This window comes from Oncorhynchus mykiss, chromosome 19 (assembly GCF_013265735.2).
Source record: "Oncorhynchus mykiss isolate Arlee chromosome 19, USDA_OmykA_1.1, whole genome shotgun sequence".
Lineage (NCBI taxonomy): Eukaryota > Metazoa > Chordata > Actinopteri > Salmoniformes > Salmonidae > Oncorhynchus > Oncorhynchus mykiss.
The window spans coordinates 40,505,547-40,530,972 of NC_048583.1; the positions used below are offsets into that span (position 1 = coordinate 40,505,547).

Sequence of the window (25,426 nt, forward strand, 5' to 3'; positions counted from 1 at the left end):
CCGAAGTTCATCAAAGGTAAACAATTTAATTTGATTGCTTTTCTGATTTCCGTGACAAGTTTGCCTGCTGCTAGCAAGGCATAATGATATGCTAGGCTATGATAAACTTACACAAATGCTTGTCTAGCGTTGGCTGTAAAGCATATTTTGAAAAGCTGAGATGACAGGGTGATTAACAAAAGGCTAAGCTGTGTTCCAATATACTTCACTTGTGATTTTCAAGAATAGGAAGATTTATGTCCATTGCGTTATGCTAATTAGTATCAGATGATGAAAACGGTCCCGTGCACGGGCTGGGCGCCACTACAGGTTAAGAGGCTCCTCTGTCCTCCACTTGTTACCTGTATTAATGGCACCTGTTTGAACTTGTTATCAGTATAAAAGACACCTGTCCACAACCTCAAACAGTCACACTCCAAACTCCACTATGGCCAAGACCAAAGAGCTGTCAAAGGACACCAGAAACAAAATTGTAGACCTGCACCAGGCTGGGAAAACTGAATCTGCAATAGGTAAGCAGCTTGGTTTGAAGAAATCAACTGTGGGAGCAATTATTAGGAAATGGAAGACATACAAGACCACTGATAATCTCCCTCGATCTGGGGCTCCACGCAAGATCTCACCCCGTGGGGTCAAAATGATCACAAGAACGGTGAGAAAAAATCCCAGAACCACAGGGGGGACCTAGTGAATGACCTGCAGAGAGCTGGGACCAAAGTAACAAAGCCTACCATCAGTAACACACTACGCCGCCAGGGACTCAAATCCTGCCGTGCCAGACGTGTCCCCCTGCTTAAGCCAGTACATGTCCAGGCCCGTCTGAAGTTTGCTAGAGCGCATTTGGATGATCCAGAGGAAGATTGGGAGAATGTTATATGGTCAGATGAAACCAAAATATAACTTTTTGATAAAAACTCAACTCGTCGAGTTTGGAGGACAAAGAATGCTGAGTTGCATCCAAAGAACACCATACCAACTGTGAAGCATGGGGTGGAAACATCATGCGTTGGGGCTGTTTTTCTGCAAAGGGACCAGGACGACTGATCCGTGTAAAGGAAAGAATGAATGGGGCCATGTATCGTGAGATTTTGATTGAAAACATCCTTCCATCAGCAAGGGCATTGAAGATGAAACGTGGCTGGGTCTTTCAGCATGACAATGATCCCAAACACACCGCCCGGGCAACGAAGGAGTGGCTTCGTAAGAAGCATTTCAAGGTCCTGGAGTGGCCTAGCCAGTCTCCAGATCTCAACCCCATAGAAAATCTTTGGAGGGAGTTGAAAGTCCGTGTTGCCCAGCAACAGCCCCAAAACATCACTGCTCTAGAGGAGATCTACATGGAGGAATGGGCCAAAATACCAGCAACAATGTGTGAAAACCTTGTGAAGACTTACAGAAAACGATTGACCTCTGTCATTGGCAACAAAGGGTATATAACAAAGTATTGAGATAAACTTTTGTTAGACCAAATACTTATATTCCACCATAATTTGCAAATTAATTAATTAAGAATCCTACAATGTGATTTTCTGGATTTTTTTTCTCATTTTGTCTGTCATAGTTGAAGTGTACCTATGATGAAAATTACAGGCCTCTCTCATCTTTTTAAGTGGGAGAACTTTTTGGTGGCTGACAATTGGTGGCTGACTAAATACTTTTTTGCCCAACTGTACATGGCTGCACCGATTCCGTTAGAGTCTCTCGAGTGAGCCATGTTTCCGTGAAGCAAAGGACGTTACAGTCTCTGATGTCTCTCTGGAATGCTACCCTTCTTCGGATTTCATCAACCTTGTTGTCAAGAGACTGGACATTGGCAAGTAGTATGCTAGGGAGTGGTACGCGATGTGCCCGTCTCCGGAGCCTGACCAGAAGACCGCTTCGATTGCCTCTTTTACGACGTCGTTGTTTTGGGTCGCAGGCTGGGATCCATTCCGTTGTCCTGGGTGGAAGGCAGAACACAGGATCCGCTTCGCGAAAGTAATATTCCTGGTCGTACTGATGGGGAGTTGACGTTGCTCTTATATTCAGTAGTATGTAATGAAACTGTATGTAATGAAACCTAAGATTACCTGGGGTACCAATGTAAGAAATAACACGAAAAAAAAATATAAATACTGCATAGTTTCCTAGAAAAGCGAAGTGAGGCGGCCATCTCTGTCGGCGCCGGGAAGTCTATACACACTCAAACATAGGAGATACTTAGTCAGTGTTCAAGGCCAAGCCTAATTAACAGCTGGACACGAGATCTGATCACACAAACTCTACCCCCAGGGAGCCGTATCATTACAAGACACACACTCTTCTCCCAGGGAGCCGTATCACTACCAGACACACACTCTTCCCCCAGGGAGCCGTATCACTACCAGACACACACTCTACCCCCAGGGAGCCGTATCACTACCAGACACACTCTTCCCCCAGGGAGCCATATCACTACCAGACACACACTCTTCCCCCAGGGAGCCGTATATCTACCAGACACACACTCTTCCCCCAGGGAGCCGTATCACTACCAGACACACACTCTACCCCCAGGGAGCCGTATCACTACCAGACACTCACTCTACCCCCAGGGGGCCGTATCACTACCAGACACACACTCTACCCCCAGGGAGCCGTATCACTACCAGACACACACACTACCCCCAGGGAGCCGTATCACTACCAGACACACACTCTACCCCCAGGGAGCAGTATCACTACCAGACACACACTCTACCCCCAGGGAGCCGTATCACTACCAGACACACACTCTGCCCCCAGGGAGCCATATCACTACCAGACACACACTCTGCTGGCTCTCCCGCTGACTCTGCAGGACATCCCAAGGTCGCTGGAGATAAACCCCTTCATCAGCACCTCTGCTCAAAACACCCCCAATACACACACACACACACACACACACACACACACACACACACACCTTGTTCATGGGTAACTTCAGCTGAGCTCCATGTAACCCAGGCAGAGCCTCAGGGAGCTCCCTTCACTAATGACCCAGTGATAATTACCTACAATCAAAACAGAGCGAGGCGGCGGGAGGAAGACAATTCCACACAGTGGCTGTATTAGGGACGCTAATGACCAGAGTTAGGACCACCTGAGCGATTGAGAGGGTCAAATCCTCCACTGTGCGATCCTCCTACCCCCTCACTGCCACCCCTACCCGGGTGTAGATAAAGAGCTTTGTGGCCCCCTCTGGCCCACTGAGCACAAGTAGCAAGTGTAAACACCCGTTCCTCCCCTTCCCTCACAGGGTTAAATATAACCGTCCTGCAGGCAGCAGCTGCCCCCTCGCAAAGCCCTTAAAGCTGACAACTCCTTTTTCCCCTGGGCTGGGCTGGCATGCCCGTGGGGTGCTAGGGCCAACCAAAACAGGGCCAAACCAGGGGCACAAGTGTGAATGAATGCCCACAGATGCTGGTGCCAATCATGGACTGGGGGGACAGGACCTCTCCTTTACCCCCCAGAGTCCCCCAAGCCCACACCTCACTGCCCCGCAGCCATGAGTCTACGTGCCAACACTGGAATATAAGAGCAAAGGGCAAAGGTGAAGGGTCGAGCCCTCTCTGACATAAGACAGGACGGCCTTCGAGCTCTGAATGACACACCAGTCAAAATTAACGTCAATCACTTTGGTGAGGCATAAATGGAAACATACATGCATCATGCATCCCAACCAACATATATAATCAGAACTGTAAAAACCCCAGCACACACCTGGGAACAATGGTTCAGTGAAGCAGTAAGAGGAGGAAAAATGAGGAAGAAAAACAAAATGAAAGAAAAATAATGAAGTGTTCGGGGAAAGTAGCAGTGTGGTGTATCTGTAGCCTAGAACGTCCCCAGTAGAACAGGTCCAGCCAGTCTGCCAGACACTGCTTGGCCTGCATTGAGGAGCATGACTACCTAACAGAGGTCATTGTAGAGGACAGCATACTACCAAGGAAAACAAGCCTGCGCAAACATGCACCGAATGTGTGTGAGTGTGTGTACATGCACACTAAGGCCTTTGGATTCCATTCCCTGAGAAGAGTAGAGTCGAGCCAAAGAGGACCCTAGGTATTTTAGCAAGGTACACATCTGTGTTTAGGGATAAACTTTCCACCCTCATTTGCCTGAGAGTGAGTGAGAGAGAGTGTGTGTGTGTATTGGGTTTGTTTTGTGTTGTGTGTGTCCCTCTCTTGCTCTCTCATTAGGAGCACGTCAGCCTCATCAGGTATGTCAGCTGCTCTGCGGGCCATATCTCACCCCTGTGGCGATGGAACGTTTTATTTAAGATGGCGCTGAAAGCTGGACCAAGGTGGAGAGATTCTCTAACGGTCAACCGCAAGCAGACATGGCAGATTGTGACAGCTGTGGACAACCCCCCCCCCCACACACACACACACACGACTAAAAAAGGTACAGCACTCAAGACATCTACTTCCATGAACCAGAGGATAATTGAATTCTAAAGTCATTCAACTCAACCAATGTTCAGTTTTGCAAACAAACGTGGCTATGATATAATGTTGTGATGTAGTCTAACTGATAGACTAGAACTAACACACAGAGGGAGAGAGACGTCACCAATAGCATGGAAGGGTTACCTCCCCCCACATCCAATTCCTTTTGATTTGAGTGTTTGTCTACTTTAAAAAGAGAACACGCTTCACTTTGGTCTTCAAAGGATGTTTGCCACGGCTGGGCAATGTGTGTGTGTGTGTGTGTGTGTAACATACATGGATATGTGTGAGAAATATCAAGGCAGGCTGGGAGAGAGTCTCTTTGTTCTGGGGAGTGCTACAAAGTGAGGGATTACCCAGACTGATTCTGGACCATTCCTGGGACAAGACCAGACCCATCCCCACTGCCTTGCAGCAGAAGCCCAGTCACACCTGGACCCAGGGGGAGTATGTTCTCTAACCACCCCTTAGCCTTCTAATAATCATTATTTTTTTAGGATCCCTTATTAAGGTATCAAAAAAATATAAAAAAGTATTTGGTTAAACATTGAATTTGGTCTTACTGTTATTAGCCCAGCTATTCCCAAACTGGGGTACGCCAATGTGATTCACATTTTCAAACAGTCCATTTAGATTTTCCAACAGGGCTATAGATTTGGGTGATGTTCCCCTGCCCTGCCCCCCCCGCCTGAGTAGTCTCGTTTCACTACCAAAAATACAATTAAACCATCTAGTGTTCAGCGAAATAACACAATATCAAATACAGGTAGCCTAGTCAAATAATTAACATCCAATCACATTAACCGTGACTCTCTCGCAGGAATTCCACTAACGGTTCGTATGTAGCCAAACGTAGCTGCTGCTCATTCAATTTGCTCAGAAATGTGTAAATGGTTAAAAAAAAAAGAAGGCCCGTGTCCATAGAGACACATACCAGCTCTACTGGTAGTAGTGCTACTACCAGCAGTACTACACCTGCACCTGTGTCACGACGCATCAGTGACATGGCAGGGGGATGTTTTGAAACAATTACTGCTTCGCATACAAGACAGTGAATTACATGCATTACAGCTGGATGAGTGAACAGACATGCCCTGCTTGGCACAGATCCTGGTATATGTCTGTTACGTTAATGGAGGGTCAATTAACTTCTTGGTGACAGGGGGCAGTATTTTCACATCCGGATGAAATGCATGCCCAAATTCAACTGCCTGCTACTCATCCCCAGAGGATAAGATATGCATACAATTAGTAGATTTGGATAGAAAACACTCTGAAGTTTCTAAAACTGTTTGAATCATGTCTGATAGGAAGCTAGCATCCCACCTGGCCAAGAGCCAGGGAAATGCAGAGCGCCAAATTCAAATAAATTACCATAAAAATCTAACTTTCATTAAATCACACATGCAAGATAGCAAATTAAAGCTACACTTGTTGTGAATCCAGCCAACATGTCAGATTTCAAAAAGGTTTTTCGGCAAAAGCAAACGATGCTATTATCTGAGGATAGCACCTCCGTAAACAAAGAGAGAAACCATACTTCAACCCTGCAGGCGCGACACAAAACGCAGAAATAAAAATATAATTCATGCCTTTGACAAGCTTCTTTTGTTGGCACTCCAATATGACCCATAAACATCACAAATTGTCCTTTTGTTCGATTATTTCCGTCAATATATATCCAAAATGTCCATTTATTTGGCGCGTTTGATCCAGAAAAACACCGGTTCCAACTTGAGCAACTTGACTACAAAATATCTCAAAAGTTACCTGTAAATTTTGCCAATAAATGTCAAACTACTTCTGTAATACAACTTTAGGTATTTTTTAACGTAAATAAATCGATCAAATTAAAGACCGGATGATGTGTTCAATACAGGAAGAAAACAAACTGAAGCATGCTTTCTGGTCACGCGCCACTGTCTAACAGTACACTTCAAGTTACCCTCGTTCAAGATGATGGTCATACTTCTTCGTTAAACAAAGGAAAAACCTCAACCAATTTCTAGACTGTTGACATCCAGTGGAAGCGATAGGAACTGCAAGAAGGTCCCTTAGAAATCTGGTTCCCAATGAAATCCCATTGCAGAGTGTGACCTAAAAAAAAAAAATATCTGAATGGTTTGTCCTCGGGGTTTCGCCTGCTAAGTAAGTTCTGTTATACTCACAGACATGATTCCAACAGTTTTAGAAACTTCAGTGTTTTCTATCCAAATCTACTGATAATATGCATACCTTATCTTCTGGGGATGAGTAGCAGGCAGTTGAATTTGGGCATACATTTCATCCGAACGTGAAAATACTGCCCCGTCACCAAGAAGTTAAGACACTGATGCCCTTTGCAACCACATACGTATGTGAGAGTAGATTCTCGGCCCTCACTAGCATGGAAACTAAATACAGGCACAGACTGTGTGTGGAAACAGATTTAAGACGGACTCTACCCAATACAACCCAACATTGCAGAGTTAGAGTTGAAGTCGGAAAGGAACATAAAGTTTAAAATGTATTTGGCTAAAGTGTTTCACAATTCCTGACATTTAATCCTAGTAAAAAATGCCCGGTCATAGGTCAGTTAGGATCACCACTATAATTTAAGAATGTGAAATATCAGAATAATAGTAGAGAATAATTGCAGTTTTTATTTCTTTGATCACATTCCCAGTGGGTGAGAAGTTTACATACATTCAATTAGTATTTGGTAGCATTGCCTTTAAAATTGTTTAACTTGGGTCAAACGTTTTGGGAAGCCATCCACAAGCTTCCCACAATAAATTGGGTGAATTTTGGCCCATTCCTCCTGACAGAGCTGGTGTAACTGAGTCAGGTTTGTAGGCCTCCTTGCTCGCACACACTTTTTCAGTTCTACCCACACATTTTCTATAGGATTGGGGTCAGGGTTTTGTGATGGCCACTCCAATACCTTGACTTTCTTGTCCTTAAGCCATTTTTCCACAACTTTGGAAGTATGCTTGGGGTCATTGTACATTTGGAAGACCCATTAGCGACCAAGCATTAACCTCCTGACTGATGTCTTGAGATGTTGCTTCAATATATCCACATAATTTTCCTGCCTTATGATGCCATATATTTTGTGAAGTGCACCAGTCCCACCTGCAGCAAAGCACCCCCACAACATGATGCTGCCACCCCGGTGCTTCACGGTTGGGATGGTGTTCTTCGGCTTACAAGCATCCCCCTTTTTCCTCCAAACATAACGATGGTCATTATGGCCAAACAGTTTTATTTTTGTTTCATCAGACCAGAGGACATTTCTCCAGAAAGTACAATCTCAAATCAAATTTTATTGGTCACATACACATGGTTAGCAGATGTTAATGTATGTTAGTGTAGCGAAATGCTTGTGCTTCTAGTTCCGACCATGCAGTAATATCTAACAATTTCACAACAACTTAACTTTTACACACAAGAATAAAGGAATGAATGAGAATATGTACATATAAATATATGGATGAGTGATGGCCGAACAGCATAGGCAAGATGCAGTAGATGGTATAGAGTACAGTATATACATATGAGATGAGTAATGTAGGGTATGGAAACATTATATAAAGTGGAATTGTTTAAAGTTACTAGTGATACATTTATTACATCCAATTTTTAAAATTATTAAAGTGGCTAGAGATTTGAGTCAGTATGTTGGCAGCAGCCACTCAATGTTAGTGATTGCTGTTTAACAGTTTGATGGCCTTGAGATAAAAGCTGTTTTTCAGACTCTCAGTCCCCGCTTTGATGCACCTGTACTGACCTCGCCTTCTGGATGATAGCGGGTGAACAGGCAGTGGCTCGGGTGATTGCTGTCCTTGATGATCTTTATGGCCTTCCTGTGACATCGGGTGGTGTAGGTGTCCTGGAGGGCAGGTAGTTTGCCCCCGGTGATGCGCTGTGCAGACCTCACTACCCTCTGGAGAGCCTTACGGTTGTGGGCGGAGCAGTTGCCGTACCAGGCGGTGATACACCCCGACAGGATGCTCTCGATTGTGCATCTGTAAAAGTTTGTGAGTGTTTTTGGTGACAAGCCAAATTTCTTCAGCCTCCTGCTGTTGCGCCTTCTTCACAATGCTGTCTGTGTGGGTGGACGATTTCAGTTTGTCCGTGATATGTACGCTGAGGAACTTAAAACTTTCCACCTTCTCCACTACTGTCCCGTCGATGTGGATAGTGGGGTGCTCCCTCTGCTGTTTCCTGAAGTCCACAATCTCCTTTGTTTTGTTGACGTTGAGTGGGAGGTTATTTTCCTGACACCACACTGAGGGCCCTCACCTCCTGCCTGTAGGCCGTCTCGTCGTTGTTGGTAATCAAGCCTACCACTGTAGTGTCGTTTGCAAACTTGATGATTGAGTTGGAGGCGTGCATGGCCACGCAGTCATGGGTGAACAGGGAGTACAGGAGAGGGCTGAGAACGCACCCTTGTGGGGAGATGTTTCCTACCTTCACCACCTGGGGGCATCCCGTCAGAAAGTCCAGGGCCCAGTTGCACAGGGCGAGGTTGAGACCCAGGGTCTTGAGCTTAATGACGGGTTTGGAGGGTACTGCGGTGTTAAATGCTTAGCTGTAGTCGAACAGCATTCTTACATTGTCCCCATGTGTAGTTGCAAACAGTAGTCTGGCTTTTTTATGACCGTTTTGGAGCAGTGGCTTCTTCCTTGCCGAGAGGCCTTTCAGGTTATGTCAATATTGGACTCGTTTTACTGTGGATATAGATACTTTTGTACCTGTTTCGCCCAGCATCTTCACAAGATCCTTTGCTATTGTTTTGCACTATTCACACCAAAGTACATTCATCTCTAGGAGACAGAACGCATCGCCTTCCTGAGCGGTATGACAGCTGCGTGGTCCCATGGTGTTTATACTTGCGTTCAATGGTTTGTACAGATGAACGTGCTACCTTCAGGCGTTTGGAAATTGATCAAAAGGATGAACCAGACTTGTGGAGGTCTACCATTTCATTTCGGGGGTCTTGGCTGATTTCTTTTGATTTTCCCATATTGTCAAGCAAAGAGGCACTGAGTTTGAAGGTAGGCCTTGAAAAACATCCACAGGTACACCTCCAATTGACTCAAATGATGTCGATTAGCCAGAAGCTTCTAAAGCCATGACATAATTTTCTGGAATTTTCCAAGATGTTTAAAGGCACAGTCAACTTAGTGTATGTAAACTTCTGACCCATCTGAATTGTGATACAGTGAATTACAAGTGAAATAATCTGTCTGTAAACAATTGTGCACAAAGTAGATGTCCTAACCGACTTGCCAAAACTAACAAGGAATTTGTGGAGTGGTTGAAATACAAGTTTTAATGACTCCAACTTAAGTTTATGTAAACTTCCGACTTCAACTGTATGTGCATCCTTTCAAGTACATCCTTCACAGTAACCTGTGGTGAGTTATTCACCATTTTTGATCAACAAATAAGGTTTTATACAGTGGGGCAAACAAGTATTTAGTCAGCCACCTATTGTGCAAGTTCTCCCACTTAAAAAGATGAGAGGCCTGTAATTTTCATCATAGGTACACTTCAACTATGACAGACAAAATGAGAAAAAAAATCCACAAAATCACATTGTAGGATTTTTAATGAATTTATTTGCACATTATGGTGGAAAATAAGTATTTGGTCACCTACAAACAAGCAAGATTTCTGGCTCTCACAGACCTGTAACTTTTCTTTAACAGGCTCCTCTGTCCTCCACTCGTTACCTGTATTAATGGCACCTGTTTGAACTTGTTATCAGTATAAAAGACACCTGTCCACAACCTCAAACAGTCACATTCCAAACTCCACTATGGCCAAGACCAAAGAGCTGTCAAAGGACACCAGAAACAAAATTGTAGACCTGCACCAGGTTGGGAAGACTGAATCTGCAATAGGTAAGCAGCTTAGTTTGAAGAAATCAACTGTGGGAGCAATTATTAGGAAATGGAAGACATACAAGACCACTGAAAATCTCCCTTGATCTGGGGCTCCACGCAAGATTTCACCACGTGGGGTCAAAATGACCACAAGAACGGTGAGCAAAAATCCCAGAACCACACGGGGGGACCTAGTGAATGACCTGCAGAGAGCTGGGACCAAAGTAACAAAGCCTACCATCAGTAACACACTACGCCACCAGGGACTCAAATCCTGCAGTGCCAGACGTGTCCCCCTGCTTAAGCCAGTACATGTCCAGGCCCGTCTGAAGTTTGCTAGAGAGCATTTGGATGATCCAGAAGAAGATTGGGAGAATGTTATATGGTCAGATGAAACCAAAATAGAACTTTTTGGTAAAAACTCAACTCGTCGTGTTTGGAGGACAAATGCTGAGTTGCATCCAAAGAACACCATACCTACTGTGAAGCACGGGGGTTGAAACATCATGCTTTGGGGCTGTTTTTCTGCAAAGGGACCAGGACGACTGATCCGTGTAAAGGAAAGAATGAATGGGGCCATGTATCGTGAGATTTTGAGTGAAAACCTCCTTCCATCAGCAAGGGCATTGACGATGAAACGTGGCTGGGTCTTTCAGCATGACAATGATCCCAAACACACCGCCCGGGCAACGAAGGAGTGGCTTCGTAAGAAGCATTTCAAGGTCCTGGAGTGGCCTAGCCAGTCTCCAGATCTCAACCCCATAGAAAATCTTTGGAGGGAGTTGAAAGTCCGTGTTGCCCAGCAACAGCCCCAAAACATCACTGCTCTAGAGGAGATCTGCATGGAGGAATGGGCCAAAATACCATCAACAGTGTGTGAAAACCTTGTGAAGACTTACAGAAAACGTTTGACCCCTGTTATATACCCTTTGGCAATGACAAAGTATTGAGATTAAGTATTTGGTCAATAACAAAAGTTTTATTCCATCATAATTTGCAAATTAATTAATTAAAAATCCTACAATGTGATTTTCTGGATTTTTTTTTTCTCATTTTGTCTGTCATAGTTGAAGTGTACCTATGATGAAAATTACAGGCCTCTCTCATATTTTTAAGTGGGAGAACTTGCACAATTGGTGGCTGACTAAATACTTTTTTGCCCCACTATGTAAGATGGCTAAATAAAGAGCAAAATTATTGATTATTATTATACTATTATTTGTGCCCTGGTCCTTCCTATAAAGAGCTCTTTGTCACTTCTCACGAGCCGGGTTGTGACAAAAACTCGAACTCATTTTTATGTTTAATAAATGTATCATATAATGTGCGTGTGGCAGGCTTACAATGGAGGCACAATTTGAGAGTTTGCTGACCGTGGTGCTAGAGGGGGTACGCAGCTGGAGGTTGAATGTTTGAAGGGGTATGGGACTATAAAACTATAAAAAGTTTGGGAACCACTGTATTAGCCCATAGAAATGCATTGAATAACAGCTTCATACATGGTTAAACAGAAGTTGTTTTTTTTATCTAAAAGGAAGTTCGTTCTTAAGTGACTGTCCTATATTTGAGAGAAGCAAGATCAGGAAGCAAATGTATCTTTTTTTTTTTCCATAGAGGGGTCATTAGTGTGTAGTGCATACTAGGGATGCACCGATATGACATTTTTGGCCGATACCAATATCCGGTATTTTCCTTGCCCAAAAAAACCTATACCCAATATTAAACATTTTGTCGTATTTTTAAGCCTTCTAGTACAGTTAAATAGTTTAAACACACAAAAAAGTTATTTTGTTAGCATTTACGTATGTTCCCAATAGCAGTAAAACATAATCAAAAACTATTTATTTCGCTTACTTGCTGTGGTGTTTTGTTAATTTGTTCAGTCCTAACCAGGATTTAATCATACATGTCAAGCAGTGAAGTTTCAGCTGTCTGTCCGTGGCCGCTCTTCCTCGGTGCGCACTGTCACCATGTCCGTTTCCATCTTGTCCAGCTGTGTCTAACATTTCACCTAAACCCTGTTTCTTGTCTGCATCAAAGTAGTGGTCCTTGTATCTAGCATTCAGATTGGTGGTGACACGGTAAAGAGGCTAAGAGAGAATGCCACCAAATCGCTTGTTCACAGCCTTGAGTACTTTTGCAAGTTTTAACCCCACAGTCTGTCGGCAGTTTTGTTGAGCAGGCCTTTCAATGCCATGACAGAGGGTATCACGTCTGCTGCAGATGCAGTTGAGCTTATTTCTCATGTCAGTTGTTCAAATGGAACTAGGAGGGTGTTCATGTTTCCAAGTTTCAAACATGTTCTCAAATGCCATTGAAATGGCAGCAGCGGTATGAGAACCAGCACATTCTTAAACATGCAATACGACTTTCCTCTGTACGAAATCCTCGTCGACCCACTGTGCTGTCAGACTCAGCATGCTCATGGGGCTGACATCGCTGGTCCAAATGTCAGTCGTGAAGCTAATAGCAGTGACGCCCATGGCAAGTAGCTCATAGATGTGCGTTTCAACAATAGTGTGTAACTCCGGTAGGGCAACATCTGAAAAATATTGCCTACTTGGTAGTGTGTACCGGGGCTTGAGGTGCTCGACCAGTTGGCGAAAGCCAGCATCATCCACGACAGAGAAAGGTTGATTGTCAAGGGCAATGAATTCCATTATCTTGGCGTTAATGGATTTCGCCTTTGAGTTGTCTCGCTGAAATGTTCTCCCTCTTTCAAATGACTGCTGGACTTGAACTTGTTTAGTTGTTGGAAGTGTGCCCTTAGTATGTTTCTGCTTTTGTTCTGTGTAGCGCTGTATTTTCCTTGGCATCATTACATCATCTACTTACGTTATATAGGTATGCACGTCATCTACCTACGTTATATAGGTATGCACGTTCAGTTTAGACATCCATTTTGCACATCGGTGTTAAACTAGACATCGGGCCGATGTTGGCATTTTTAGCTAATATCGGCCTATTCCGATATGCTTACCGATATATTGTGTATTCCAAGCGCAAACTGTTCGGACACTATAGACAGAAGTTGGCAGATGGGACTTGTCTAAAGTTGGTACAGCCTAGTCGTAGACCAAAATGAAAAACACCATTGTGTTCGCGAGAGTCATCTTTCCATAGAGTGGTCAATAGTTTGTAGGCCAATCTGTTTGGATGCTACAGATTATTTTATTTTTTTAATTTTACCCCTTTTTTCTCCCCAATTTCGTGGTATCCAATTGTTGTAGTAGCTACTATCTTGTCTCATTGCTACAACTCCCGTACGGGCTCGGGAGAGACGAAGGCTGAATGTCATGTGTCCTCCGATACACAACCCAACCATACTGCTTCTTAATACAGCGCGCATCCAACCCGGAAGCCAGCCGCACCAATGTGTCGGAGGCTACACCGTGCACCTGGCAACCTTGGCTAGCACGCACTGCGCCCGGCCCGCCACAGGAGTCGCTGGTGCGCGATGAGACAAGGAGATCCCTACCGACCAATCCCTCCCTAACCCGGACAACGCTAGGCCAATTGTGAGTCGCCCCACGGACCTCCCGGTCGGTTACGACAGAGCCTGGGCGCGAACCCAGGGACTCTGATGGCACAGCTGGCGCTGCAGTACAGCGCCCTTAACCACTGCGCCACCCGGGAGGCCGCTACAGACGTTTTTATGAGAAAACTGATTTTAGGGATGTGTCATGGTCTGACTAACACCGCACTTACACTGCCACCTTTCATCGCAGATGCGGAAGGGCGACAGTGGATTGAGACGCAGCCCATGTAAAAAAAAAATAATAATTTAAATTAAAAAAAGATTGCTAGCTTAAACTGACTGATTTCTATGGGGATTTTTGTATTATGCTAATTAGACTTCTGCGTTGGTGCGGACATCGACATCCTATTGAAACTGATGGGACTCGGGGCACAGTGGGGGGTGGCACAGTGGTCTAAGGCACTGCATCGCAGTGCTAGCTGTGCCACTAGAGATTTAGCCGGGTGCGACCGGGAGGCCCATGGGGCAACGCCCAAGATGTCCGGGTTAGGTAGGATTTGGCCGGCAGGGATATCCTTGTCTCATCGCGCACTAGTGACTCCTGTGGCGGGCCGGGTGCAGTGCATGCTGACACGGTCACCAGGTGTACGGTGTTTCCTCCGACACATTGGTGCGGCTGGCTTCCGGGTTGGATGGGCATTGTGTCAAGAAGCAGTGCGGCTTGGTTGGGTTGTGTTTCGGAGGACGCATGGCTCTCGACCGTCGCCTCTCCCGAGTCCGTACGGGAGTTGCAGCGATGAGACAAGACTAACTACTACCAATTGGATACCACGAAAAAAGGGGTGGAGAAAAAAATAAATAAAATGATGGGACACACTCCATCTTACACACACCTCCAGGATTATCAGGGCATGCAGGTTAGAGGCTCCCTCTCCACTGCTGCTAAATCACAGGGGAGCAGAATAGCTCAGACCGTAAACACCATGACAGAAGTACACACACTGCGTTAGCTCGCCATGGTTTAAATAAAGACAAAGCACCAGGAGGTGGCATCCTCACAGGCTGTTCACGTTCCTCAGCCTAAAACATATAGATGTCATCCCCCACTGACGGATCACCTTAAATACGGTTGAAGTAATATAGCTACAGGTTCATCTGCCTCACGTCAAGCCCATTCTTGTGGGAGGCTGCTATAAACCAAGTGCTAACAGTCAGTGTCTGGATAACGTGTGAAATGCTTGCTAACGTATGTGATATCAACAGAGGTATATTTTCTGGGTGATTTAAATATTGACTGGCTTTCATCAAGCTGCACACAAGAAAAATCTGCAAACTGTAACCAGTCAACCTACCAGCGTAGTTAAACAGCACAGGAACAAAATCTTAAGCATGTATTGATCACATCTTGACTAATGTTGCTGAAATTTGCTTGAAAGCAGTATCCAGATCAATCGGATGTAGTGATCACAATATAGTAGCCATATCTAAGAAAAACGTAGTTCTAAAGGCTGGGCCTAATATAGTGTATAAGAGGTCATACAATAAGTTTTGTAGTGATTACTATGTTGTTGATGTAAAGAATATTTGTTGGTCTGTGGTGTGTAATGAGGAGCAACTAGATGCTGCACTTGACACATTTATGAAATTGCTTATTACAGTTACAAAAATTGTATGGTTGAGAGCAATGAGGCAAAAGGAATGGCAACTAAGTCTGGCTGCACAACCGATTGGCAAACGTACTCCAAATTGAAAAATAATGTGACTAAACTGAATTAAAAGAAGAAGAAATTACACAATGAAAAAAAGATCAATACATGAATAATGATAGTAAAAAGCTTTAAATAAAATGTTGGGCAAAAAGGCAAACTCAGCTCCATCATTCATTGAATCAGATGGCTCATTCATCACAAAACACACTGATATTGCCAATTACATTTTAATTGGCAAGATAAGTAAACTTAGGCATGACATGCCAGCAACAGACGCTGACACTACACATCCAAGTATAACTGATCAAATTATGAAAGACAAGGGGACTGTGAAGCAACAGAAACATAGGCACAGACACATGCATACAAAAAAAGATAACATACGCACTATACACACACACACGTGGATTTTGTGTTGTAGATATGTGGTAGTAAAGTAGGGGCCTGAGGGCACACACTTAATATGTTGTGAAATCTGTTGTAAATGTATAGTAATAAAATAAAAATTAAGGAATAACTGCCTTAATTTAGCTGGACCCCAGGAAGAGCAGCTGCTGCTAATGGGGATCCATAATAAATACAAGCATACATTTGAATTTGGTAAAGTGAGTGTAGAAGAGGTGAAAATATTATTGTTGTCTATTGACAATGACCAGCCACCGGGATCTGACAACTTGGATGGGAAATTACTCAGGATAATAGCGGACGATATTGCCACTATTTGCCATATCTTCAATCTAAGCCTACTAGGAGGTGTGTGACCTCAGGCCTGGAAGAAAGCAAAAAGTAATTCCGCTACCCAAGAATAGTAAAGCCCCCTTTACTGGCTCAAAAAGTCGACCACTCAGCCTGTTTCCAACCCTTAGTAAACTTTTGGAATGAATTGTGTTTGACCAGATACAATGCTATTTTACAGTAAACAAATTTACAGACAGACTTTCAGCATGCTTATAGGGATGGACAATCAACATTAGAGGTCGACCAATTAATCGGAACGGCCGATTAATTAGAGCCGATGTCAAGTTTTCATAATATTAGGTCATCTGCATTTTTGGACACCGATCATGGCCGATTACATTGCACTCCACGAGGAGACTGTGTGGCAGGCTGACTACCTGTTATGCGAGTGCAGCAAGGAGCCAGGGTAAGGTGCTAGCTAGCATTAAACTGATCTTATAAAAAATAATCAATCTTAACATAATCACTAGTTAACTACACATGGTTGATGATATTACTAGTTTATCTAGCTTGTCCTGCGTTGCATATAATCGATGCGGTGCCTGTTAACTTATCATTGCATCATAGCCTACTTCGCCAAACGGGTGATTGAACAAGCGCATTCGCAAAAAAAGCACCGTCGTTGCACCAATGTGTACCTAACCATAAACATCAATGCCTTTCTTAAAATCAATACACAAGTATATATTTTTAAACCTGAATATTTAGTTAATATTGCCTGCTAACATTAATTTATTTTAACTAGGGAAATTGTGTCACTTCTCTTGCGTTCTGTGCAACCGAGTCAGGGTATATGCAGCCGTTTGGGCTGCCTGGCTCGTTGCGAACTGTGAAGACTATTTCTTCCAAACAAAGACAGCCAACTTCGCCAAACGGGGGATGATATAAAGGTGTAAAAAAGAACATTTTAAATATATATACTTTTTTTATAAATTGGCCAAATCGGTGTCCAAAAATACCCATTTCCAATTGTTATGAAAACTTGAAATCGGCTCTAATTAAATCGGCCATTCCGATTAATCGGTCGACCTCTAATAGAGAGATAGTCCTATAATAACCTCAACCAAAAAATTCTTACCTGGGAATATTGAAGTCTCATGTTAAAAGGAACCACCAGCTTTCATATGTTCTCATGTTATGAGCAAGGAACTTAAACGTTTATTTTTTTTTACATGGCACATATTGCACTTTTACCTTCTTCTCCAACACTTTGGTTTTGCATTATTTAAACCAAATTGAACATGTTTCATTATTTACTTGAGGCTAAATTTATTTGATTGATGTATTATATTAAGTTCAAATAAAAGTGTTCATTCGGTATTGTTGTAATTGTCATTATTACAAATAATACATTTAAAAAAATAATAATTATTTGGTCCTCCAATAAATCGGTAATCGGCATTGAAAAATCATAATCAGTCGACCTCTAATCAACATGCATGGCACTTACACAAATGACTGATGAATGGCTGAGAGAAATTGATGATAAACAAGATTGTGTGAGCTGTTTTGTTAGACTTCAGTGTGCCTTTTGACATTATTGATCATAGTCTGCTGCCAGAAAAATGTATTTGTTATGGCTTTACACCCCCTGCTATATTGTGAATAAAGAGTTACCCGTCTAACAGAACACAGAGGGTGTTCTTTAATGGAAGCCTCTCCAACATAATCCAGGTAGAATCAGGAATTCCCCAGGGCAGCAGTCTAGGCCCCTTACTTCTTTCAATCTTTACTAATGACATGCTTTGAGTAAAGCCGGTGTGTCTATGTATGCAGATGACTCAACACGTCAGCTACTACAGCGAGTGAAATCACTGCAACACTTAACAAAGAGCTGCAGTTAGTTTCAGAATTGGTGGCAAGGAATAAGTTAGTCCTAAATATTTCTAAAACTAAAAGCATTGTATTTGGGACAAATAATTAACTAAACCCTAATTAAACCTTGTAATACACTATGTGGAGATTGAGCAAGTTAAGGTGACAAAACTGCTTGGAGTAACCCCGGATTGTAAACTGTCATGGTCAAAACATACTGATACAACAGTAGCTAAGTTGGGGAGAAGTCGAAAATAAAGTATAACTCCGCCTTTTTAACAACACTATCAACAAGGCAGGTCCAACAAGCCCTAGTTTTGTCGCACCAGGACTACTGTTCAGTCTTTTGGTCAGGTTAGGGTTTAATTAGGGTTTAAGAGGGACCTTGGAAAATTACAATTGGCTCAGAACAGGGCAGCATGGCTAGCCCTTGAATGTACACAGAGAGCTAACATTAATAATATGCATGTAAATCTCTCCTGGCTCAAAGTGGAGGAGCGATAAACTTCATCACTAGTTGTCTTTGTAAGAAGCCTTGACATGTTGAACTCACTGAGGTGTCTGTTTAAACTACTAGCACACAGCTTGGACACCCTACAAGACATCCTCTTCACAATCCCCAAGTCAAGAACAGACTATGGGAGGTGCACTTTACTACATAGAACTCTATTCCACATCATGTAACGGATGCAAGCAGTAAAATCAGATTTAAATAACATAAAAATGAGAAACAGCGGGGAATGTGAAGAGACACACACACGCGCGCTTACACACACACGTACACATGGATTCTGTATTGTAAATGTGTGGTAGTAGAGTAGTGACCCGAGGGAACGGTGTTATAAAATGTAATTACATGTAATATTGTTAATTGTATATAACTGCCTTAATGTTGTTGGACCCCAGGAAGAGTTGCTGCTGCCTTGGCAACAGATAATGGGGATCCTCAATAAATGCAAATACCTTGGCCTGCCTGCCTGCAGAGTCTTCTGTGGGGCCAAACCCCCTGCTTCCAAACCCCCAGAGGAGACAAGCCATGACCATGGAGGCGCTGAAGTCGTTTCACCTTTCACCTCCTTCATTCTTTTCATCTTTCTCTCAGTCTGCTTCCGTGTCCAGGACATGATAGTTAAGAGGAGAGAGAAGTACCCTTGATACAGCCCTTCACACAGCCTATTATTGATTAATGGAAAGATAATTTTTCAATCTGAGAATAAATGTTTCTCTCCCGCTCTCTGAAATGACAGCAACACGACTCCGTCTTCTCTCATTTCAATCGTACCTCAAACAGGACACCAAACTAACGAAATATATATATTTTTTTAACTAAATAAATGGATCTAAATAAGCCGGTGTTCTGCAGGAATGAACTGGGCCACCTTGAAACGCCACCAAGTCAAACAGAAGTTAGTCTTCTGGACTGAGGTGAGGGGAAAGAAAAACCACACTGAAGCCCAACTGAAGTCTTGCGGTTTCCAGACACGCCTGGCAACCGCTCTACCCCACCCCGAGCCAGAGGGAGGAGGAGAAAAGAGGGAAAGAGAGGGGGAAAAGTGAGGAAAAACAGCCAGAGTCATAGCCAAGAGCAACAGCATCCTACAACCCTTTCTCCATCAGCATGTCCGACTTCATGCTGCATATTCAGTCAGTTAGAGAGAACCACATCCTCCTCCATGTGAAGCCAGCCATACTGGAGCAGCTCTTTTTTTCCCCCCAATGGTGGATGAAAAATGGGCAATGGTCATGTCTTTGGGTTTAAATGACTAATCAAATACACTGGAATAAAAGGTTTCTAGACTCTGCATGCAAATTCCCCAATGTAATGTATAGGAATATGAGTGTGTCTGGAGAAAGACTTCTCCACTGTCATGGAGATGAGACTAGGTGAGCACTGAGCAGAGATTTCTCCCACGCACCGTTGCACCCTGGGAAAACCGCTACGCCTCTCATAGGGGCTGGAGGAGAAGAAGGGTGATGGCATCGCTTTATCTCATCACTGTAAAATTAAAATAAACAACTGTGGAGGAAAACAGAGCAGTTGCCAAATGGAAGAAGGCCTTAACAGACACCATGAATAACACATAGCTGACAGCTCAACAAAACACAGAGGCAGAGCCCTCATTCTGTCTCTGAGGGCTGCAGGTAGGAAAGTGATGACATTACAGAGGAGTTGAGGGCTTGTTCCCACACCAGGAAGAAACCCTTGATAAGGACACAATACACTGCAGCAACATCCACCTTCAAGAGCTTCCCAACCATTAGCGTGAAGCTAATCTAACTAAACTGACCACCACTGTAATATGCTAACAATGAATTAGCATGTACCTAAAGAGCATAGTGTGTGCCCCCAGTAAGATAAACTGCATTGGGCTCTGTGTAAGGAAGACCATATGTTACCATTGAGTGAAGTCACGTAGGCAGAGTATTCGTGTGAGCTCATCGCACTTTAACCTTAAGCTAGACTAGGCCGACCCAGGGTGCATGCTGGACATTCACTAGCATGTCTGTGTGAGCTAGCCTGTTTGGATGTTGTTTTTATGCCAACTATGTGGTAGGCTTAAGCCGGCCTGCACAGTCAGGACAGTCAGTGTGCTTGTATGTGGCATGCGGTACTCACCATAGGGATGCCGGTGGAGAAGATGGTGGGTTTGACCACCTGTTTCTGCTTCTCAATCTGAGTCTCCAGCTGGGCAGTCCGGTCCTTGTGTTGGTGCCAGCAGGATGGTGGTGGTGGTGACATGAGAGCGTTCCTGAGGGGGAACATCCAAATACAGGTATGAGGTGAGTGATCCTATTTTCGTGTGTGTGCGTGCGCATGTTCAACAACCACTGAATCCTGATAAAGCAAAAAACAGATTTACGCTAAGTAAAAGATGGGAGGTGCTTCGAAGACTGGTACATGTAAATGAGATGTGCAACTTGGGAACCTCAGAGTTCAAAATATCAAAGCAGACGCTCCTCCCTATAACTGCACAACTAACAAACCAAGGCGGTTCAAGGCTAGTCATCAGATTATTGATGCAAGCAATGTTAAAACCCTGGTGGTATGACCTTTTTTCAAGTACACTGCGATGTCTTCACCTCCATTAAGCGAAGGTTGAACATTGCAATTTCTCCGGTGGAGTGTTGCCAAGCTTAGAGGTCTGAAAACACAAGCCCAGGCATGCCATCCATGGAGGGAGCAGGATGTTATCGCGGGGTGGACGGGAGGTGGGCACAGAGCTGGGAGTGTTTTCATCACCAGGCAGAAAGGAAGGTGTGGAGCAGAATAATGAACAGCTGGAGGTGATCTGCTGATGGCCCCTTATCAGGATACATTGCAAACACTATATCTGTCTTTTTGATCATTGATACACTACATATACACAAAAGTATGTGGACACCACTTCAAATTAGTGGATTCGGCTATTTCAGCCACATCCATTGCTGACGGGTGTATAAAATCGAGCACAGCCATGCAAGCTCCATAGACAAAGAAAATGCAGTAGAATGACCTTACTGAAGAGCTCAGTGACTTAAGGTGGCACCGTCATAGGATGCCATCTTTCCAACAAGTGAGTTGCTCTGCTAGAGCTGCCCTGGTCAACTGTAAGTGCTGGTATTGTGAAGTGGAAAAGTCTAGGAGCAACAACAGCTCGGCTGTGAAGTGGTAGGCCACACAAGCTCACAGAATGGGACCCCCTAGTGCTGAAGCGCGTAGCGCGCAAAAATCATCTGTCCTCGGTTGCAACACTCACTACCGAGTTCCAAACTACCTCTGGAAGCAACGTCAGAACAATAACAATTCGTCGGAAGCTTCATGAAATGGATTTTCATGGCGAGCAGCTGCACACAAGCCTAAAATCACCATGCCCAATGCCAAGCGTCTGCTGAAGTGGTGTAAAGCTCGCCGCCATTGGACTCTGGAGCAGTGGAGACGTATTCCCTGGAGTGATGAACCACGCTTCACCATCTGGTAGTCCAACGAACAAACCTGGGTTTGGTGGATGCCAGGAGAACGCTACCTCGCCGAATGCATAGTGCCAACTGTAAAGTTTGGTGGTGGAGGAGGAATAATGGTCTGGGGTTGTTTTTCATGGTTCGGGCTAGGTCCATTAGTTCCAGTGAAGGGAAATCTTAACCCTACAACATACAATGACATTGTAGACGATTCTGTGCTTCCAACTTTATGGCAATAGTTGGGGAAGGCCCTTTACTGTTTCAGCATGATAATGCCCCTGTACACAAAGCAAGGTCCATACAGAAACGGTTTGTTAAGATCAGTGTGGAGGAACTTGACTGGCCTGCACAGAGCCCTGACCTCAACCCTATAGCACACCAGTGGGATGACTCGCAAACTGCTAGCCAGGCCTAACTCCCCAAAATCAGTGCCCATCCTCACTAATGCTCGTGGCTGAATGGAAGCAAGTCCCTGCAGCAATGTTCCAATATCTTGTATTGCCTTCCCAGAAGAGTGGAGGCTGTTATTGTAGCAAAGGGGTGGGCAACTCCATATTAATGCCCATGATTTTGAAATGAGATGTTTGACGAGCAGGTGTCCACATACACTACGTAACCTAAAGTATATCTTACTGTGTGTGTGAGGCCTCAGAGATTTATACTGTAAATGCCAAAGCACAGGAGCGTGTCCCCGGGTTCTTACTGCTCATCGCCCAACAAACAACAGAGGCCCAGTGTTTAAACAAACAAACAAACAAACAGCTCAACCTGCTATCTGTGATCGCTCTATACCAGGCTGCTCTACAGGGACAATCACTTCTAAAGCCCGTAGCTAAACACAAAGGAGCCAGGATACTTGCCAGGAGGCACAGAACGCTAACAATGCTGAGGGGACAGCAAAGCTTCAGCAGCTCCACAGCAGAAGAGTAGTAATAAGCTCTTAATGAGCCTAGTTACCAGTCATTGGCTCATCTTATATATCCTGCTTGTTCTTCCTGTACGTGTGTCACCTGATTGTTCTATGACTTACAATTTGTTCCCGTTGGCCTATGTGGCAATGTGTGTTTATTAATGCGACTGTATGTGGTGTGTGTCTGTGTACATGTCTAGGTGTCTCACCAGATTATCTAGTAGAGCCTGCTTGCTCTTCCTCCTGCCCTGTAGCTGTCTCTGTTCCTCCTGCAGAGCCTCCAGCCTGCGATGCTCCTGCTCCTCCAACAACAGCAGCTCCTCCTGCTCTCGCATCTGATGGAGAGAGAGGGAATAATCAATATCCTAGTAGTCAGTATTGCAGGAGGAGACAGAGGGTGGGAGAGGGAGCGAGATAATGTAGTACAACAGAATAATGCATTGGTGATGAGTTTCATCAGGCAAGGCAGAGCGAGTCAGTGCGGGATTACAGGTACCCAACCAGCTTGGCCTTGTTCTTCTGGATGATGTCTCTATTCTCTCTCTGGTACGCCTCCATGATGTGTTTGGTGCCCTCCACCTCAAGGTTGTTGGTCAGGTTATAGACTGGAGCAGAGTGCAGGGCAGCCCTCCAAGACACTAGCACAGACTTCCCTTCAAATGATCTAGGGCAGATACTGGAAATCGGATTCGGCACAACCTAAAGTATGATGTTGCAAAGCACCAGACTATTGATAATGAATTGTTTTAAATGTATAAATAAGGTTTAATGTTTCAATTCAAGGGCTTGCCAGTGTACACTACCAGTCAAAAGTTTTAGAACACCTACTCATTCAAGGGTTTTTCTTTATTTTTACTATTTTCTACATTGTAGAATAATATTGAAGACATCACAACTATGAAATAACACATATGGAATCATGTAGTAACCAAAATAAGTGTTTAACAAATCAAAATATATTTTATATTTGAGATTCTTCAAATAGCCACCCTTTGCCTTGTTGACAGATTTGCACACTCTTGGCATTCTCTCAACCAGCTTCACCTGGAATGCTTTTCCAACAGTCTTGAAGGAGTTCCCACATATGCTGAGCACTTGTTGGCTGTTTTTCCTTCCCTCTGCAGTCCGACTCATCCCAAACCATCTTAGTTTGGTTGAGGTCGGGGGATTGTGGAGGCAATGTCATCTGATGCAGCACTCTCATCACTCTCCTTCTTGATAAAATAGCCCTTACACAGCCTGGAGGTGTGCTGGGTCATTGTCCTGTTGAAAAACAAATGATGGTCCCACTAAGCCCAAACCAGATGGGATGGCGTATCGCTGCAGAATGCTGTGGTAGCCATGCTGGTTAAATACGCCTTGAATTCCAAATAAATCACTGACAGTGTCACCAGCAAAGCACCCCCACACCATCACACCTCCTCCATGCCTCATGGTGGGAACCACACATGTGGAGATCATCCCTTCACCTACTCTGCGTCTCACAAAGACACGGCGATTGGAACCCAAAATCTCAAATTTGGACTCATCAGACCAAAGTACAGATTTCCACCGTCTAATGTCCATTGCTCATGTTTTTTTTGACCAAGCAAGTCTGTTCTTATTGGTGTCCTTTCGTAGTGGTTTCTTTGCAATTTGACCATAAAGGCCTGATTCACACAGTCTCCTCTGAACAGTTGACGTTGAGATGTGTCTGTTACTTGAACTCTGTGAAGCATTTATTTGGGCTGCAATTTCTGAGGCTGGTAACTCTAATGAACTTATCCTCTGCAGCAGAGGTAACTCTGGGTCTTCCATTCCTGTGGCAGTCCTCATGAGAGCCAGTTTCATTATAGCGCTTGATGGCTTTTGCGACTGCACTTGAAGAAACTTTCAAAGTTCTTGAAATGTTCCTTATTGACTGGCCTTCATGTCTTAAAGTATTAATGGACTGTCATTTCTCTTTGCTTATTTGAGCTGTTCTTGCCATAAAATGGACTTGGTCTTTTACCAAATAGGGCTATCTTCTGTATACCACCCTTACCTTGTCACAACACAACTAATTGGCTCAAACGCATTAAGGAAAGAAATTCCACAAATGAACTTTTAAGAAGGCACACCTGTTAATTAAAATGCATTCCAGGTGACTACCTCATGAAGCTGGTTGAGAGAATGCCAAGAATGTGCAAAGCAGTCATCAAGACAAAGTGTAACTACATGATTCCATCTGTGTTATTTCATAGTTTTGATGCCTTCCCTATTATTCTACAATGTAGAAAATGTTTTTTTTTTAAATGAAGAAAGACCCTTGAATCAGTAGGTGTTTTAAAACTTTTGACCAGTAGTGTTTTTCTCTAAAAGTAATAAACCATGTTTATGACAATGTAAGCATAGGAAACCATAGGCTAACCCATAGTCACAGTGCAAACACCATCTGACAGAGATCTCTGAGAATTGGCAGAGAGAGACTGGTGGGTCTCTGACCCTGGCTGGCACTGACACCTGTAAAACTTCAACATCCAGAGCCAAGGCCAGAG

General features: G+C 43.9%; 1 pseudogene; it reads right to left on the minus strand.

Annotated features, from left to right (window-relative positions):
* The window catches only part of LOC110497838, a 75,756-nt pseudogene that overhangs the window by 37,293 nt on the left and 13,037 nt on the right, over positions 1-25,426 (minus strand).